We start from the raw sequence: 18,253 nt of genomic DNA, 5'->3' as shown, positions 1-18,253 counted from the left end.
ATCCTCAGGATATATCATCAGTATCTGATCGATGGGGGTCCGACAACCGGGATTTCTGCTGATCAGCTATTTGAGAGGACATAGGCGCTCCTGTGAGCGCCGCAACCTTCTCTCAGCTTACCAAGTGCAGCGCCGTACACAGTATAGCGGCTGTGCTTGGTATCACAGTTCAGCCCTATTCACTTGAATGGGGCTGAGCGTGATACCAAGCACAGCCGCTATACAATGTATGGCGCTGTGCTTGGTAAGCACAGAAGGCCGCGGTGCTCACAGGAGCACTGGTGCCTTCTCAAACAGATGATCAGCGGGGGTCCCGGTTGTCAGACCCCCATGGAACAGATAATAATGACCTATCCTGAGGACAGGTCATCAGTAGGGATGAGCGAATCGACTTCGGATGAAACATCCAAAGTCAATTTGCATAAAACTTTGTTCTAATACTGTACGATTATGCCATACTATTATGACCTTGTTGTCATAGGACCACTGCAGCCCTAAAGACATTACTCATTCATGTCTTGGAGATGGCAATATGCACATCTCTCATGGTTTAATATTTTCCATACGCTATGTTGAATTATTACACAGTAAGGTTACGGCCACAGGGTGAGAGAGGCACTCATAGGGTAAATCAGTCAAGATACAACAGCTTCCTTCAAAAGCAGGTGGATACGATAAACTCGCCTGTTTTGGTTGCACCGAAATCATGTGCAATCGTATTGAAGGTAGGCTGTGAGATTTGTAGGTCACAGGTTGGTGCTGCCAGATGCATCAGGAAACCCTTGGGGCGAAGGCCAGGTCGCCACTCGGGTAAAAATTGGAAAACGTATCTCAGCTTGTCACGATTGAGTGCCTGCTCGTCCCTTCCACATGTGCCACGTGCAAGACTGTAGCGAGAACGCTGCAACAAACCGCTATACTAACTCCATCTACAATTGAAACAAGGCACAGACACGCTCCATTTTTAGAAGGAACCAGGCAGTATACACCCAGCTGCACTTAAACTAGGGTGACAGACTTGATAAAGGGGTCATCGAGACCCCGACACGCGTTGTCTCGTAATAAACTTTGTTGTATCCTGCATCGGGTTGTGGTAATGCACCTTACGATCGTCTATTAGCTGAATTATTACACAGACAGGAACATTTGCTCCTCACTGACCCCTTGCAAATCACATAAAGTAACATTGGAACCTAAATGCTGCAAAAAATTTAAAAATAGTGACTGAAGAATTACTTAAAGGAAACTAAAAATGTACTTGGCTGGTGGATGGCTTTTGTTCATACGTGGGATCAGGGTTGGAATGGGGTTCCTTGGCCCGCCAGAGGAAATTTTTCTCGGGGCCCAACCCCCATATCATCAATAAAATCAAATGGGTTTTGATCTAAAGAAATAGACCCAAGTGGCAAATTATCGGCGCTACAGGCAGCTCCAAATTATTATTTTTTTTCTCCTAGACCTTTGGGACCCAAAATGGGATCCTAGTGATGCTCAGTGAATGGTCACAAGGTGATGCCCCTGTATTTTGGGTTCTGCAGCAGGGGATATGTTGAGGCAGGGTTATGAACTCTGATGCGTCACCAATGACAAACAATAGTGTTTCAGTGAAGAAAGCAGGTTCAGCCTTGGTACTAATGAAGGCCACATCAAAGTTCACAGGAGGGCTGGAGAGAGAGCACCTACTGCCATCATGCATAGTGCGAAGACAAACCGGTCCAACACCAGGTGTCATGGTGTGGAGTAAATTTTAGCCACTATGGCTGTTTCCGTCGGGCATTTGTGGAGGGAACATTGACCAGCCTTTATTTTTTATTTTTTTTACTCTGTTAGGGGACGTGGCGTTCCAACAAGATAACGCTTGTCCACACAATAATCCTGCTACACAATGTCGTCTTCACTACTCTTCAGGATATCTAGCAGCTCCCCTGACCATCTCTATCTCCAGATATCTCCCCCATCGAGAATGTCTGGGACTGGATGGGGCAATGGATCTCCCGCCAATAGCCATCTTGCCTAAACTATGGCTCCAAGATGAAAGAACTTGAAATGCTAGACCACAGAAGGACATCCTGCATCTGCATGATCTTACCAGAGTAGCAGCCTGTATCGTAGCAATGGGAGAGGCCACCCAGTAGAATTGTGACCTGCCTCAACATATGCCCTGCTGCAGAACCCACAATAAAGGATGCACCACTTTGGTTATGTGATTGCAGTGGTCAGGTATGGGTGGACAATCTGTATTTGTTGTGACTCCAATTGCAGCGTGCACAGGGTACTATCTCAGCAACAACCCCCTTTTCATTTGCTGCGGAGCCAACGCCTAGGGTCCAGCATATCCAGGTAGGAGCACCGTGACAAGTAAAACATCATTTAGGCCACCTATCACCACTGGCGTTCCTACCCTGGGTACCATCCATATCACTAAAAGGGGCCCTGTACCCTTGTTGCTTCACTGCAACTGGCGTCACAACAAACACTTATCCCAACTTAAAGGGCCCTGGGGGGTGCCCGTTGCAACAGTCTCAGGGGAAAAGGATTGCACATGTCAGATTTCCACATGCCCAGTCCTTTGTTCTTACAGAAGGTGAGGCTTGCTCCCCTCTCTCCATTGAAAAGCATGCATGTGTATGGGAGGTTGGAAAGAATGTGCATGTTTGCCTGGCAGCCATTGAAGGTGTATGGGAAGCTTTAGGAGTATCAATTCACGCAAAGATACAGCAACCTTTTCCAGATCAAGAAGTCCTACCCTTTATCCCTTGAACAGTAGTAATCTTGTAATGTCCGTGAACCGTGGAGATCCCTTCATCCCATCCTGTGTGCTCAAATTTTCATCACTTCAGCGTGTCCGCACTTGATAAATCGCTCGTCCTTCTTCCAGAACCTCAAAAAAGGCCAAGATCTAACATGTCATAAAATGAGGCCAAAGAGACGCGTGATGGTGACACACAAGAGAATTCAGAATTAGAAATGCCTGGAGATGAGCTCGTCTCCACGACCCTGTAACATTGGAGGATGGTGTTTCATGGTGGAATGATGTTTCATGTGTTTGTGGTGTTAACACATGGTGGTTGATACTAGGTGGTTATACCTTTCCCCATCCACTACATACAGATGTAGCAATCTTTAACCTATTGGAGCAGACTCGGAATTGTTACTTAATACAACAAAGCCATTGAAAAGTCAAGTTAAATGGGTTGTCCGGGTTCAGAGCTTAACCTGTACCTAATCCCTTCTTCACCCAGGCACCCCCTCTGAGTTGAGCATAAGGCTGGGTTCAGACCTGAGCGTTTTACAGCGCGTTCCTACGCGCTGTAAAACGCTCCACAGGCAAGAACCAATGATTCCCTATGGGAAAGGTTCTCACCTGAGCGTTTTACAGCGCGTACGATCGCGCTGTAAAACGCCCGACGCCCCAAGAAGTACATGAGCTTCTTTGGGGCGTCTTGTCACGCGTTCCCATACATAGACTTTAGCGGGAACGCACGACAATGGGCGTTCGCTTGTCTCTGTATGCGCGATTGCAAACGCCCGTACAATCGCGCATACAGAGCGCTCCATCGCGAACGCTCAGGTCTGAACCCAGCGTAAGAGTATTTCATGCTTCTCTGGTCTCCCTTGCCCTGTGCCAATTCTCGCGGGACAAGGGCTTTTTCAGCAGATCCTGTAACATGGATAAAAAGAATTATGTCGCACTAGAGTGATCAGCAGACCATGTGAGGTGCACCCACTTGCAGATCACCAAGTCTGAGAAGGGAATTAATATAAATAAAATTTAGAGGGGCACTCTCTAAAGCTATGGGAGCAGTGGATATTGGTAAATAAACTTTTATTGATATAGGCAATGTTAATATTCAATTAATTCAGTGTATTGTACTTGTATATAGCAGCATAGATTATAAATAGCATGCTAAAAACTACATTGTGAATAAACCAAAGTAAAAATACAAATATAACGTATATAGCAATCCAACAGTAAAAGGTGCCAGTCCAGTAATAAAAATTAATACACAAAAATCGATCTAAAATCGATAAAAAAATGTTGCGTCTGAAAAAAAACTTCAATCTCGATTTATTGAAACTTCGGTCTCAGGTTTCAATTAATAGCACTTCCAATAATAAGTCTCGATTTTATGGTAGCTGTACACAGAGTGGCGTCCCACTCATTAGCCTGAAGCAGCGGCGTCCCACTGTAATTTGCAATCGATCGCTTAATTTTCAAAGACAGTTCGATGTTACCAGAAGGATTTTTCGACAAAGATCTCCTACCCTCGTCTCGATGCACCTGTTGAATGTATCGGTGTTACGGTCTCGAGGGCTGTTTAATCTTCAATGGAGACCCACGCCAATGCCGGAAGTCCACGTAATCTTGCTAAAGGTGAGCTTCCCTTATCCAGCAAAGACCTCCTGCAGTCGGCGTTCTCAGGGTCGTTGTAGTATTAAAGTGTTCACCTCCAAAATCGATACATCGAGAGTCTCAATTTCAAGTGCGGGGGTCCATTTACCAAACGCGTTTCGGGGTTAGAGCAATTGACCCCTTCATCAGTGGCTAGTGTCCCCCTGTTTTGGCCCCTCCTTTTTATAGGGCTATTGATTATTGAAAAAACCTGGATTGTTAGTTTTTTTTTTTTTTTTTTATCCGAACTATGTAGAGTCTAATCAGAGCAAATGGTTATCATGCTGGTTTGTGCTTGTCCGATCATGCATCACAAAGTATTCTTATGGACATATATTGTCATTTATAATTATCAACTTAAGATTTTCCAAATCTGGTATTTAGCAGTCTTAAAAATAAAAATCCTTACATACAGTTGTTAATCAGTCCCAAATAATATGGTATAAAAAACGCACCAAACCCATTGTGGTTTCTATGCGTTTTTGATAAATTTCTATAAAAATCTGTAAAAACTGTTAAGATAGATAAAATGGGTATTTTAAAATGAGGATTACAGCAAGACATACAATCAAAATTATACAAAATGTTCTTCCAACTCCATGTTTCAATGTGTACTAAGGCCTTCCCAATAGATTCTGAGTCTGAGACTTTAAGTGGGGAGTAGATGGGGGCCCATCACAGAGGAAAAACTGGACAGATATATGAAAACTGCCCAGTTGATCATCTGCGAGGGGCGCCCATCTATAGAAAACCAAACAATTGTGAACTCGGCATTTAAGCCCTGTGGTAAAAGAGTATTTAATTCAAAAATGCGTTTGGTTTCTAGTCGGGACATTTTTTCTATATGATTCCCGCCTCTCCAATCTCTATGAACTCGATCTATGGCCATAAATTTCAAGCATGTGGGATCTTGTTGATGAGCTATCTTAAAATGGCTTGACACAGAATGATTCTCGAAACCCTTTTTTATGTTCCCAATATGCTCCGCAATCCGTTTTTTAAGGGGTCTCTTAGTCCTGCCTACATATAGATAACCGCAGGGACAGTCCATAACATAAATAACATCTTCCGTGCTGCATGTAAGAAATTTCCTAATTTTATGGCAGTATTTATTACTAAAGGACACTAATTCTTAAAGTATCAGACTCAGAATCTATTGGGAAGGCCTTAGTATGCGTTGAAACATGGCGTTGGAAGAACATTTTGTATAATTTTGAATGTATGTCTTGCTGTAATCTTCATTTTAAAATACATATTTTATCTATCTTCAGTTTTTACAGATTTATATAGAAATATGTGCTCAAACTGATGTATGGGCACACAGCAGGCTTCAGAGTGGAATGAGCACCATATGGCTTTTTGTCGCATATGAAGATGCCCTGAGGTGGCCCTACAGTGGAAACCCCCAAAAAGTGACCCCATTTTGGAAACTACTCCCCTCAAGGAATTTTTCAAGGTGTGTAGTGAGCACTTTGACCTTAAAGGTATTTCCTAGAATTAAAAAACACCTGGCAGTGAAAATGAAAAATAGCAAATTTGCTTTACACCCAAATTTTTCACTTTCCCAAAGGGTAACAGGAAAAAATGCACTTCACATTTTGTTCCCCATTTCCCCCCTGAATACGGCAACACCCCATATGTACTCAAAAAGGTATGTATGGGCTAGAGATGAGCGAATCGAAGCTAAGTGGAATTTGCTCTGAATTTCCTCACGCTTCGTGGGAACGAATTGCATTTTTTCTAAAATGGCTGCTGCACATGTTAGGACATGGAGCAAGGAACTCTGGGAACGAGGTATCACCCATAATGCCATGCATGCAGTCAATCAGCAGCCAGCCAGCCCTGTAATGTCACAGCCCTATAAATAGCCTCAGCCATCTTGGATTCAGCTATTTTCCAGTGTACTAAGTGCAGGAAGAGACGTCAGCAGGCGCTAGGGACAGTGCTAGGAATCACTTGAAAACTTTTATATTTTGCTCAATAGAAGTTCAGGGAAAGGGCATTAGAAGTGTAGGGAAAGGATAGGGAGGAATTATTCTACAGTATTGAAGCAGAACAGGGTTCAGTAGGGGAGTTTACAGCCTGGGTAATAGGAACAATCCTATTACACCTTGCTGCACTGACTGAGGATCTAAATTGCCATTATACTGCTGCTCATTTCAGGTTTGCAATAGATGATACCTCTGTAATTCCAGCAAACCGTTCTTGTTATTGGGGTCTTATTAGCCGTTGTGTGGTGAAGTGAGAAAATTGCAGCCCTTTTTGGCGTGTATGTCAGACAGAAGTGCCAGACCATGCACACGGGAGTGGCAAAGGCCTAAATGTTTCTGGCGCAAGTTGCAGCAGAGTAAGGGGTTGTGGCAGCAGGAGCTAGCGGTCGTGTCTTGACCAGCAACCCAGCGGTTTTTGAATGGTTGACTCGATCTTCGACTTTGTCGCAAGTGACATCAGACACCCCCAGCCAAGAGTCGGTGGGTTTGTCAGACACAACCATTAGTTGGCATGGCCCGGGAGCAGGCCCTGTGCCCTCACCTGTCCTCAACCTGCCTCTGTCCTTTTCTGTTCCCTCAGTCAGAGAAGTATTGTATGCTGTGGGTTCAGCTCCACTATACAGCAAGGGCGAGCTACTAGAGGACAGTCAGCAGCTACTGCCCAGCCAAGATCCGGAGGAGACATCCACCGCTTCCTCCGGTAGACTGCAAGTAGTGATGAGGAGAGTGGCGTGGGAGCTGGTGTTGCGAGCGGTCAGGCTCCTGGCTCAGACATCGTTGAGGAGGACCTCATTGATCTGCAGACAGTACTCGATGATGTAGCCGATCGCAATTGGGAGCCGGATGACGAAGGGGCTTCATCATAGGGAGAAGAGGGTGGCAGCTTGAGCGTGAGGTAGCGGCAGAGCCAGCAAGTCGGTAGCTTCGCCTGGAGTCAGCAGGGTGGCAGCAGTGGGAGGTCGGGAGCCAAATGTGCCCGGGGTAGAGCACCCGCTTCGCAGGAACCTACCGGCCCGGAAAGAAGTGGTGCAGTGGTTGATGGAGCCAGTGGTGGTGGCAGTTAATCAGTGCGAAGTGTTGGGGGTAAAATCACCTACTTGGCAGTTTTTTGTTAAGCCGCCGGAGGAGGTGAACATGCCCATTTGTTGAATCTGTGGGCAGAAGGTGAAGCGTAGCCAGGGTGCCAATGTTGGCACCACGGCCCTGCGTCAACATATGCAGCAAGACCATAAAGTGGGCTAGGAGAACTGTGGCTCCGATGTGGTGGTCCAGCCTGCCACAGCAACCGCAGTGGCACGCACCCGATTTCAGGCAGTCAAGGCTCCACCACCTCAGCCAAAGGAAGCTGTCTGTCCTTCCCATCATCTGCTGGTCCTGCTCCTCCTCCTCCTAATCAGTCATTCCATCAGCTATCGATCACCGAAGTGATTGCCAAGAGACAACAGTATGCGTGCACTTATCCAACGGCGCAGAAGCTGAATGTGCTCCTGGCCAAGTTGCTGGTGCTGCAGTCCCTCCCTTTCCAAGTGGTGGACTCTGCACCTTTCAGAGAACTGATGGCTTGTGCCAAGCCGAGGTGGAGAGTCCCAAGCCGTCAGTACCAGCCCTGCACACATGTGAAACGGAACGTGGGCCAGTCCTTAAGCCTGTCTGTGTCTGCCAAAGTGCACGGCAGCGCCGACGTGTGGAGCTTTAACTACGTTCAGGGACAATATATGTCCTTTACGGCCCAATGGGTAAATGTGGTTCCTGCCTAGCCAAACCAGCAACTTGGCCAGGTGATGCAGCTTTCACCTCCACGTTCTTATGCCGTTGGTCCTGCGACAATGTCCGCCTCTACCTCCACATCCTCCACCTTTGTCCTCAGCCTCCACAGCATGGACAATTCACAGTGCCCCTCCAGCATACCACATGTGCAGGGCACGGCGGTGTCACGCTGTTCTGCACCTAGTTTGCCTGGGCGAATGGAGTCGCACAGGGGAGGAACTGCTCTGCGTCCTTCATCAATAAATTGAATCCTGGCTTTCTCTGCAACAACTCAAAATCGGAACCATGGTGACCGACAACGGGAAGAACATGGTGTCGGTGCTGTGTCAGGGAGGGCTGAGCCATGTGCCCTGCATGGCGCACGTGTTCAATCTGGTTGTCAAACATTTCCTGAAATCTTCCACCCAACCGCAAAACATCCTGACAATTGCAAGGAAACTTTGTACTTCAGCCACTTGTACACCGCTAAGCACACCCTCCTTGAGCTACAGTGGCAGAACGGTGTCCCCCCAACATAGGCTGATATGTGACGTTTCCAACTGTTGGAATTCCGCAGACTATACGAACAGAGAGGGGCAATAAACCATAAACAATTTCTTGATGATACAGGCAGACAGAGGTACTTCCCTGTGTAACTTCGATGTTAGCCAGTGGCAGCTCATGCGTGACACCTGCCATTTACTCGGCCCCTTTCATATCCTGGAAAAGATGCTGGTAAATCTGGCTGGTCAGGGGACTGGAGACATGGCGCCTACATCTCACAGACACATGAGCCCTGCGGGGGCTGAACTGGAGGAGGAGGACTTTGGAGCACAAGCAATGTGTAGCAAAATGGGGTGTGTCCAAACTTTTGGTCTGTACTATATATTAAATGAAGACACCGCAGCACATTCGTTGGTGAAAAAGAAAGTGTGGACCTTTATTCCTTTATTCACCCACGCGACGTTTTGGTCCGCTTGCTGGGACCTTTCTCAAGATATATATATATATATATTTAAAAAAACTTAACTAATCCATCAAATATATGGATAATGTGTGTATGTATACCTTATCACAATATGTTCCTATTTCTTTAAAATAGTCATAGTTGGTACATATGGTGAAAATAACCTCGCCACTGGATTTTGGAGGGGCCTGTTTGCCAGCCTCTTCCTCAGGATTATGGCTTATATATTAACTTTGAAGCAGAAGACAGACCGTCCGCACAGCCTAAATCTGTGGAACTGTTTTGGGCAGGAAAGCCATGCTTGCGGTCGGCCAAATATGACTTCCATGGAATTCGGGAACCCCTGCTCGGATCTGGTTGATTTTTGGATATGTTCACCCAGATCAGAGCTATCCATGGATGTATAAATTATGGGGGATATGTGGGGTTTTGAGGCGTTTTCTGTGTTTTGGGGAAAAATGTGTGTTTTCTGCCTGTGAGTGATTTACATTAGCCCATTATGTTTGGTAATTGTATCACAGGCAGAGCCCATTGTGTTTTGGTAATTGTATTTTGTTGATTGCATCAAAGACAATGCCTATTCTGTTACTGAGTGCGTCACAGGCAATGCCATTGTGTTTGTTAAATGTATAGTTTTTGTGTTTAAACTGTAAAGGATTGGCTGCTATGTTATGTCCTCAGTTCTCAACCAGGTCCACGGAGGTGGTACCCTTGTTGGAAAATGTGTATATAAGTCAATGCTTGTGTGCTCAATAAAGAGACCTGCTTTACCCTTCATCATGTTGAGGCGTTTGGTTAACTGATCGACACGGGATTGCTATACGCTGAAGATTTGCTATAACTACTAGCTCTTGTAAGAGCTGTTCCTGTTCCTTGTTCCTGTGGTGGTTTTGGTGTGAGCGGAGTGCTTGGAGTCCTCGGGAAGTGCTAGCAGCATCCATCAACGGCGGTACCCAGTCAGGGTGCCAGGAGATCCGTTACAGTACATAATTCCACAGCAAACTATTTCAGTTTGTAGCAATATATGATTTACCACACATAGAAACGCAAATTACTAGTTATTAAGGTAAACTAATAACCTATATAAAAATATTATATTGCCTTATGATTGCAAAATATCCAGTTTCTGTTAAAACAATGTCCTTACACCTCGCACAATTTCACCTGCTACTTTGTATCAGTGTTGTATTCTGAATAGTAAGTATCCATTTTGTATGAGTACAGTTAGTCGATGGTGCAATTGGTTAATAATTGATACTTCACTGGATTATAGTTATTGCAATCACCGCTTTAGTAGATATTACTATTCAGATGGTTACATTATCAGTGCATTCCTGTGACCCCGGAGCCTGTATGCAGAGAAAAGGCGTTCGCTGCAGCCGCTATACCTTTGATACCTCCGCTGTTCTCGTCGTCCCACATGTTGCAGTGATGCTGATATTTATTTATTTTTTCTGCTCCAGAATACTTGACTGGTCAATGAAGATTACGGAGTGCTCCTATTTAGGGCTTGTTCACATGACCATGCTGTGTTTTGCGGTCCGCAAATTGCGGATCTGCCAAACACAGATGCTACCGTGGTGAGCGAGGTGTAAGGACAGAGTTTCAACAGGAAACTGGATATTTTGCGATCATAAGGCAATATAATAAAATTTTTATATAGAGCACTGCTGGTTATTCGTGTACCTTACTAACTATTGATTTGTTTTTTTTATGTGTGGTCAATCATATATTGCTACAAACTGAAATGGTTTGCTGTGGAATTTTATATATCTACTATGACTATTTAGAAATGGGAACATGTTGTGATAAGGTGTACATACACACATTATCCATATATTTGATCTATTAGTTTTATATTGTTGTGTTTTTGTTTTTGTTTTTTCACTCTCTTAGATCCAAATGGATTTTATAATTTTTTAAATAAATTATCCTATTTTTACTTTTATATTTTGTTAAGTTTCCCTGCAACAGCCAGATAGTTTAGTGCCCTCCACACTATTTATTGACCTGGAAAATGTTGCCCTGATACAACACTGGCACCATGACTTCCTGAAGTACTGGGACCCTCCCCGCAGTGGCGTAGCGTGGGTTGCCAGCACCCGGGGCAAGCCAAGTATTGCGCCCAACCTGGGACCACGCCCCTTTTTTTTACAAATGCAGTAGATGTCACCTGCAGTCCTATGTAACACCACAGATAACACAGTGATAACTCTCTGAGCACAGATAATGTAGTAGATGGGTGTGAGGCCCCAGAATTCAGAACACAAAAAGTGTGACCAAGTCTGGGGCCAGGCTTCGGTGGTGTGGCCCAAATTCTATGTCCACCCCCCCTCCCCCCCCAAAACAGATATTTGGATGGACATAACATACATTGCTATGAAATATACAGGTATTATTATACCTGTTACATCCAGTGACGTCTCCTGTGATGTAGACTTTCCTCAGCGTCTTCATTCGGAGATAAGACCGTCATGACACCTTCTTTCAGCCGCGTCTCATCTCTGCAGAGTTTCACAGAAGGCTCCCATAGCCCCCATAGCAAAAAATCTAACCTAGCCCTTTTATTATAGAGACTTTTGCAGAAGAGCCTGTTGTTTAGTCCCCTGGTTTGCTATCAATAAGTCCTGAACCCAACGGCAAAAGGGATGGGGCCAACTGGGGCTAGACAGTAGATACCATCCCTCCTGAGATAGCAGATACCCGGTCTGCTGCTATGGTATGTAGGTCCTTGCCTCAGTGAGTGCAGCTCTGGAGTATAACTCAAGAACAGTTCAGGATAAGTAATGTATGTACACAGTGACTTCACCAGCAGAATAGTGAGTGCAGCTCTGGAATATGATACAGGATGTAACTCGGGATCAGTACAGGATAAGTAATATATGTACACAGTGACTCCACCAGCAGAATAGGGAGTGCAGCTCTGGAGTATAACTCAAGAACAGTACAGAATAAGTAATGTAAGTGTAACACCCCAGAGTTGTGTTACTACACGCCTCTACCCCGCTACTATCTTCTAAGAGCTTTATACTGTCATCAGATATAATTTACATTAGGTCTTCCGCAAATCTGCATATAAATCTATGTTAAATGCAATTGTTCATGTAATTTGCCTGGTTACCAGTAGGTGGCAGCAACTCATTGGCAAGTACAGCTTAGTGTTTAGTGAATCTAGGCTGGAATGGATTATTCCAGCTTAGCTCCCCCTCTGTGAGCGAAGTGGGCTGTTCCCACATCCTGCAGCATGGGTGGAGAAGGAAGTTTGAGTGAGTGTAGCTCATCCCCCTGCTAGGGGTAGGGTGTGTGTGTGTGTGTGTGTGTGTGTGTGTGTGTGTGTGTGTGTGTGTGTGTGTGTGTGTGTGTGAGGAGTTCCCCTGCATCGGGAAGACAGCAAGGAACTAGTCTCTGCTGAGACTTGGTTATATTCCCAGTCTGAGCACCTTCAGCCTCAGCTGGATGAGAAAAACAGAAAGCTACAACATCCAGAGTTCCAGGAAGAAAGCATCCACTGAGAATCCATCTGAGAGAAGTCCAGAGGCCTAGGGGAAGCTATTTCCTCCTCAGCTAGTCTGTCTACACACAGCAGAGGTCACATTTAAAGCAGAAGCACTCATTCCTGCCAATGATTGCCAAGAGACCAAAGCTGTATACTGCTTAGATGAAAGTTATTTCAAGTAAAGAAACGTTTGAACTTCATCTAAAGGTCTGGACATCATTTACTCTGCAAAATTCCTCTCTTACTCCTACTATCACTACACTCAAATTTATTGCAAGTGGGCCAGGAGTCCAGCCGTACCCAGGTGGGAGACACCATGACACAACTACCACCAAACTATAGAGACCTTATAGGCCATTACACCACTCTGGCATTCCTAATCTGGGACGTGTGTTATAATACCTTGGAAGGGCCCTGGGATAGTACCCTGGGCACGCTGCAATTGGCGTCACGAAAAAATGCAGAATATTATACCCCCGTACCTGGCCGCTGCATTAAAGTGGTGTCACGAACAGGATACAGAATGTTATCCACCTGACCTGGCCACTGCATTAAATTGGCGTCAACGTCCCGTATCCTGGCCATTGCATTTTTGGTGCGTAGTAACACAACTATGGGGTGTTACATAAGTACACAGTGACTCCAACAGCAGAATAGTGAGTGCAGCTCTGGAGTATAATACAGGATGTAACTCAGGGTCAGTACAGGATAAGTAATGTAATGTATGTACACAGTGACTCCACCAGCAGAATAGTGAGTTCAGCTCTGGAGTATAATACAGGATGTAACTCAGGATCAGTACAGGATAAGTAATGTATGTACACAGTGACTCCACCAGCGGAATAGTGAGTTCAGCTCTGGAGTATAATACAGGATGTAACTCAGGATCAGTACAGGATAAGTAATGTATGTACACAGTGACTCCACCAGCAGAATAGTGAGTGCAGCTCTGGAGTATAATACAGGATGTAACTTAGGATCAGTACAGGATAAGTAATGTAATGTATGTACACAGTGACTGCACCAGCAGAATATTGAGTATAATACAGGATATAACTCCGTCATGTAATCAGTAATGTAATTTTATATACAGAGTGACCCCACCAGCAGAATAGTGAGCGGGGAAAAGTTGCAGATTTTGCCTAAAACATACCTTGCGAAAAAATCTGGGATTTTAATATGCCAAAAAGTGGTGCATATGATGTAATAAATGTCCCCTATATCCGTATATACTGTGTACTGCTATGGGTTTCATGAACATTATTTTGCACAACCTTCACGTTGTGACATGGCAGAGCACTGGGAGGTATAGTAAAACAAGTACAATGCCTTCTCCTCTGAGATCAGGTCATGTTTCTGAGAAGATATTGATCTTCCAGCACGATTTCTAGCAATGTCCCTGCTGTAAAGAGCTACAACCATTATTTCAAGCATTGTTCATACAAAGAAATGGAAGGGCGAAAATTGCTTAAAAAGTCATTACATTTAGCCAAGCGCAGTCTGGAAAATTTAGTTCAATCATCGGTAATGACCCCCAGTCATACAAAAATAAATAAATATATATATATATCATAAAAGGGCTCGTGTACACGGCCTTTGCCATTTTTGCGGATACCTGCCGTGTGCGTTCAGCATTTTGCAAAACAAAACGTCCTGACCTCTGTAGAGCTGTCCTAGCCTTGTCTGCCAAACGGAGAAGAATAGGACATGTTTTTGTGGGGCAGCGGGACGGACATATGGACGCGGACAGCACACGGAGCTCTGTCTGCATCTTTTGCAGTCCATTGAAGTGAATCGGTTCACATGCGACCAGCAAAAAAATGCAAATCGAGCACTGAATAAAACCACGGTCGTGTGCATAAGCCCAACAAAGGTTCTTGTATACAAAAAAAAGGGACTTTTCCCTGTTCCCCCAAAATTATAGTGGGATTAAATGAGATGTTGTCTGATAGGGCCATCATATTCCTAGTAAAGGTGTTGTTGTTGTTGTTGTTGTGTTTTTGTTGTGTGTTTTTTTTTTTTTTTTTTTTTTTTTTTTTTTTTTTTTTTACTTTGTATGAGTCGAAATGTGATTTATATGATGAAGTGTCTCTGTGGACTAGTTCATGTTGTACAAACCACTCTGTGCGTTCGCATGTGGATCAATGAGAATCGACCAGCCATACAAGCGTTAAAGAATAAAGATGTCCAGAGAACAGCGACTGATGATGATGGTGCTAGAAAGCAATATGGTGAGACAAAGGTAGCCCTTGAACGTTCTTGAAGAGTTTGATAGAGATGATGTTCATCATATGCAGATTAAAGGGCATCTGTCAGCAGTTTTGTACCTATGACACTGGTAGAGGAGCAACAGGGGCGTTGTCATTACACTCTGCTTTCTTTGCAATTGCAGTGTCCTCTGCACTTTGATAGGGCCAGTGATGATGATGAACTTTGTCACTGCATAGCCCTGTCAAAGTGCAGAGGGTGCGACAGTTGGAGAGAGCGCAGAGCCTCTAAGTGTAACAGCAACGCCCCCATTGCTCCTAGAGGCTCATTTGCATATAATAAAACATAATTTTTCTCAGCAATGCGAGCACATAGGAACAGGGGACCAACATGGATGTCTTCAGCTGCCAAGTGCACATGTAACAGGTCAGCCAGTTTCATAGGGACAAAACTGCCCTTTAAGAGAAACATACTGGAGCGTAACTTTAAATGGCAACCATCTGAATGGCCTGAATGAGTCATGCAGTTTCAGCTCCTTCTTATAGTATGGAGGGCGCTGCGTAACTTTGTGGTCACACTTGAGTGTTAGCAGGTTTAAGTGATATAGATAGATAGATATATATAGATATATCTATATATATATCTCTATCAATTTTTTTTATTTTTTTTTACTTTTACATAATGACTAAATAAACTGCGTAAAATGTTAGATTTTAATATCTTGAGGATTATTGAACTAAGACTCAGCATAATGGGGGGTCATTTACTAACAGATGTACGCCGCAATCTGCTACTTTTTAAGGGGGCATGGTGTGGGCAAGGAAGGGGGCGGGCCGGGAGGCCCATCTCATTTCTCATTTTCTACACATGTTTTGGGTGTAGAAAATAGTCTAAATCTATGCTGGTGTTCTATCGAAAAACCTTACCCTGTGAAAATCCCTTACCCCTCGTGACTTCCGGTGACGCGGCTGCACCGGACATGACTTAGATCAGCTGAAGAAGAGGGTGTGCGCCCACTCCCCCTAAATGTCCCCTCTTGCCTGAGAGTGACAGGCTGCAGTGCGGCCGCGATTCCCCAAGTCTCGCGCAGGCGCAGTGCGCTCTGTAATAATGAGCTATTCTATCTCCTGCTGCTGCTGTTAGCCTTGTTTTAGCAGCGTAATGTGCAATGAGCAGGACCGTGGTATAATGGCCAAAGATGCAGTGGGTCAGGGTATGTGTATATAAGTTTATAGTTTGATCGTGACGCCAATTGCAGCTTGCGCAGGTACTGTAGCAGGGCCCTTTTAAGATGTTATAGCTCACGTACCAGGTGAGGAATGCCAGACGGGGATAATGTCTGTGTAGTGTCAATGGTGTCTCCTACCTTGGTACGGCTGGACTCCTGGATCCTGGCTCACTTGCAATAAATTGAGTGTTGTTAATAGGAGTAATGGAGGAACTTTGGTAATAGTAAATGAGATCCAGACTGAAGTTATAATCCAACTTGTCTTTACTTATTAGCAGCTTTAAATCCACACGAGTTACAGCAATAATCTTGGGTCCCAGCAGGTATAGGCAATATCTCTTCTGCTTCTATACTATGTGCCTGGAGAATCTGGCAGGTATTTATCTTCTACTCTGTCTTCTGCTTGTAATGGGCCTGACTAGCTGAGGAGGAATTTGGCTTCTCCTGGACTCTGGATATGTACTCACAGCTTGGCTCACAGGGAATGTTTCTTCCTGGAGGCTGGAGGTGGCTGCTTCTTTTGTCAACCAGCTAAGGCTGGTGGCTCAGGCTGGGAGGATGGATCCTTGGCCTCAGCCGAGGCTGTATCCTAGGTTAGGATCCCTGTAACTGGGAGCTCCTACTAACGCAGCCTGCCCCTGGCAGGGGTGGCTGGTACACAAACTTAACTTCCTTCTCCTCCTCATGAGACAGGACATGGGAACAGCCCACTTCTGCTCACACAGGGGAGACCAGACTGAAATGAACTATTCCAGTCTAGGTATACTAAACTAGCTAAGGTCTGCTAAACATATTGCTGCCACCTGCTGGTGCACATGGAAATTACAGCAAAATACATAAAACAGGCCTAGGAAATGTATATACAGGAAAATGCAATGTTAGATTACACAAGATGACAATACATTTACACCTGACATGTTGTAGCGGGGAATCAGAGTTTAGTAACATACTCCTGGGATGTTACAAATGCGCATGCGGAAGACTTGGGGAATCGCGGCCGCACTGCAGGCTGTCGCTCTCAGGCAAGAGGGGGCCAGTTAGGGGGCATGGTTACCTTGACTTCAAGCAAGGAAGCCGCTGCTCCCTTGACTTCAGGCTGACCAACAAGATAGCGCTGATGGAGAATAAAACTGCGTTTTTTTAACTTATGCAGCATCGGACAACAGGATGATATATAATATTATCAGACTACGGGCTACTATGAGGTAATGCTGGGGGGTGTAGATGCATTTTTGAGGTGACAGGTTCCCTTTAACCCCTTAAGGACCCACGACGTACATGTACTTCATGGGGATCGAGCGGGTGCAGGAGCTGCACCCGTCCGATCAGCAGCAGGGGTCCAGCTGTCACTGATAGCCAGGCCCCTGCTGCATGCGTCGGCATCTGTGAAATTACGGATGCTGGTGCATTAACCCTTCATGTGCGCGGTCAGCACTGAGATCTAGCCCCCTGGATTTCACAGGCCCCGGAAGCTGTATAAGTAATACACACTGTAATACTCATACAGCCAATTCATTCCAATACAGAAGTAAAGGGGATCAGACCCCCAAAAGTTGAAGTCCCAAAGTGGGAGAAAAATAATAAAGTGAAATAAAAGTTGAAAAAATAAAGTTTCTCCCCCCCCCAAAAAAAATGTTAGGCTTCAAGTAAAAAACGAAAACGTCATTTTCCACAAATAAAGTAAAAAAAAATTAAAAAAATAGGGAAAAAAATAAAAGTTGACATATTAGGTATCGCCGTGTCTGTATCGACCGGCTCTATAAAAATATCACGTGAACTAATACCTCAGATGAACACTAAAAAAAAAGTGTTAATAAACCATTTTTTTTGTCACCTTACATCACTAAAAGTACAACACCAAGCGATCAAAAAGGCGTTTGCCCACCAAAATACTACCAATCTAACGGTCACCTCATCCCGCAAAAAATGAGCCCCTACCGGAGACAATCTCCCAAAAATAAAAAAAAACAATGGCTCAGAATATGGAGACACTAAAACATAATTTTAAAAATGCTGTTATTGTATAAAACTTAAGTAAATAACAAAAAGTATACATATTAGGTATCGCTGCGTCCATAAGAACCTGCTCTATAAAAATATCACATGACCTAACCCCTCAGGTGAACACCGTAATTTTTTAAAAATAAAAACGGTGTAAATTATTATTTATTTATTTTTTTGTCACCTTACATCACAAAAAGTGTAATAGCAAGCGATCAAAAAG

The 18,253-nt window shown here is 44.5% G+C and overlaps 1 protein-coding gene across 1 annotated transcript in view; it reads left to right on the top strand.

The window, feature by feature from the left end:
• Positions 1-18,253, top strand: part of SLC45A2 (solute carrier family 45 member 2) — a 111,684-nt gene that overhangs the window by 12,321 nt on the left and 81,110 nt on the right. The window lies entirely within an intron of this gene.

The sequence above is a fragment of the Bufo gargarizans genome, chromosome 1 (genome assembly GCF_014858855.1).
Source record: "Bufo gargarizans isolate SCDJY-AF-19 chromosome 1, ASM1485885v1, whole genome shotgun sequence".
Classification (NCBI taxonomy): Eukaryota; Metazoa; Chordata; class Amphibia; order Anura; family Bufonidae; genus Bufo; species Bufo gargarizans.
Note: the sequence above shows the minus strand (reverse complement) of the source record. Positions and strands in the feature narration are given on the sequence as shown.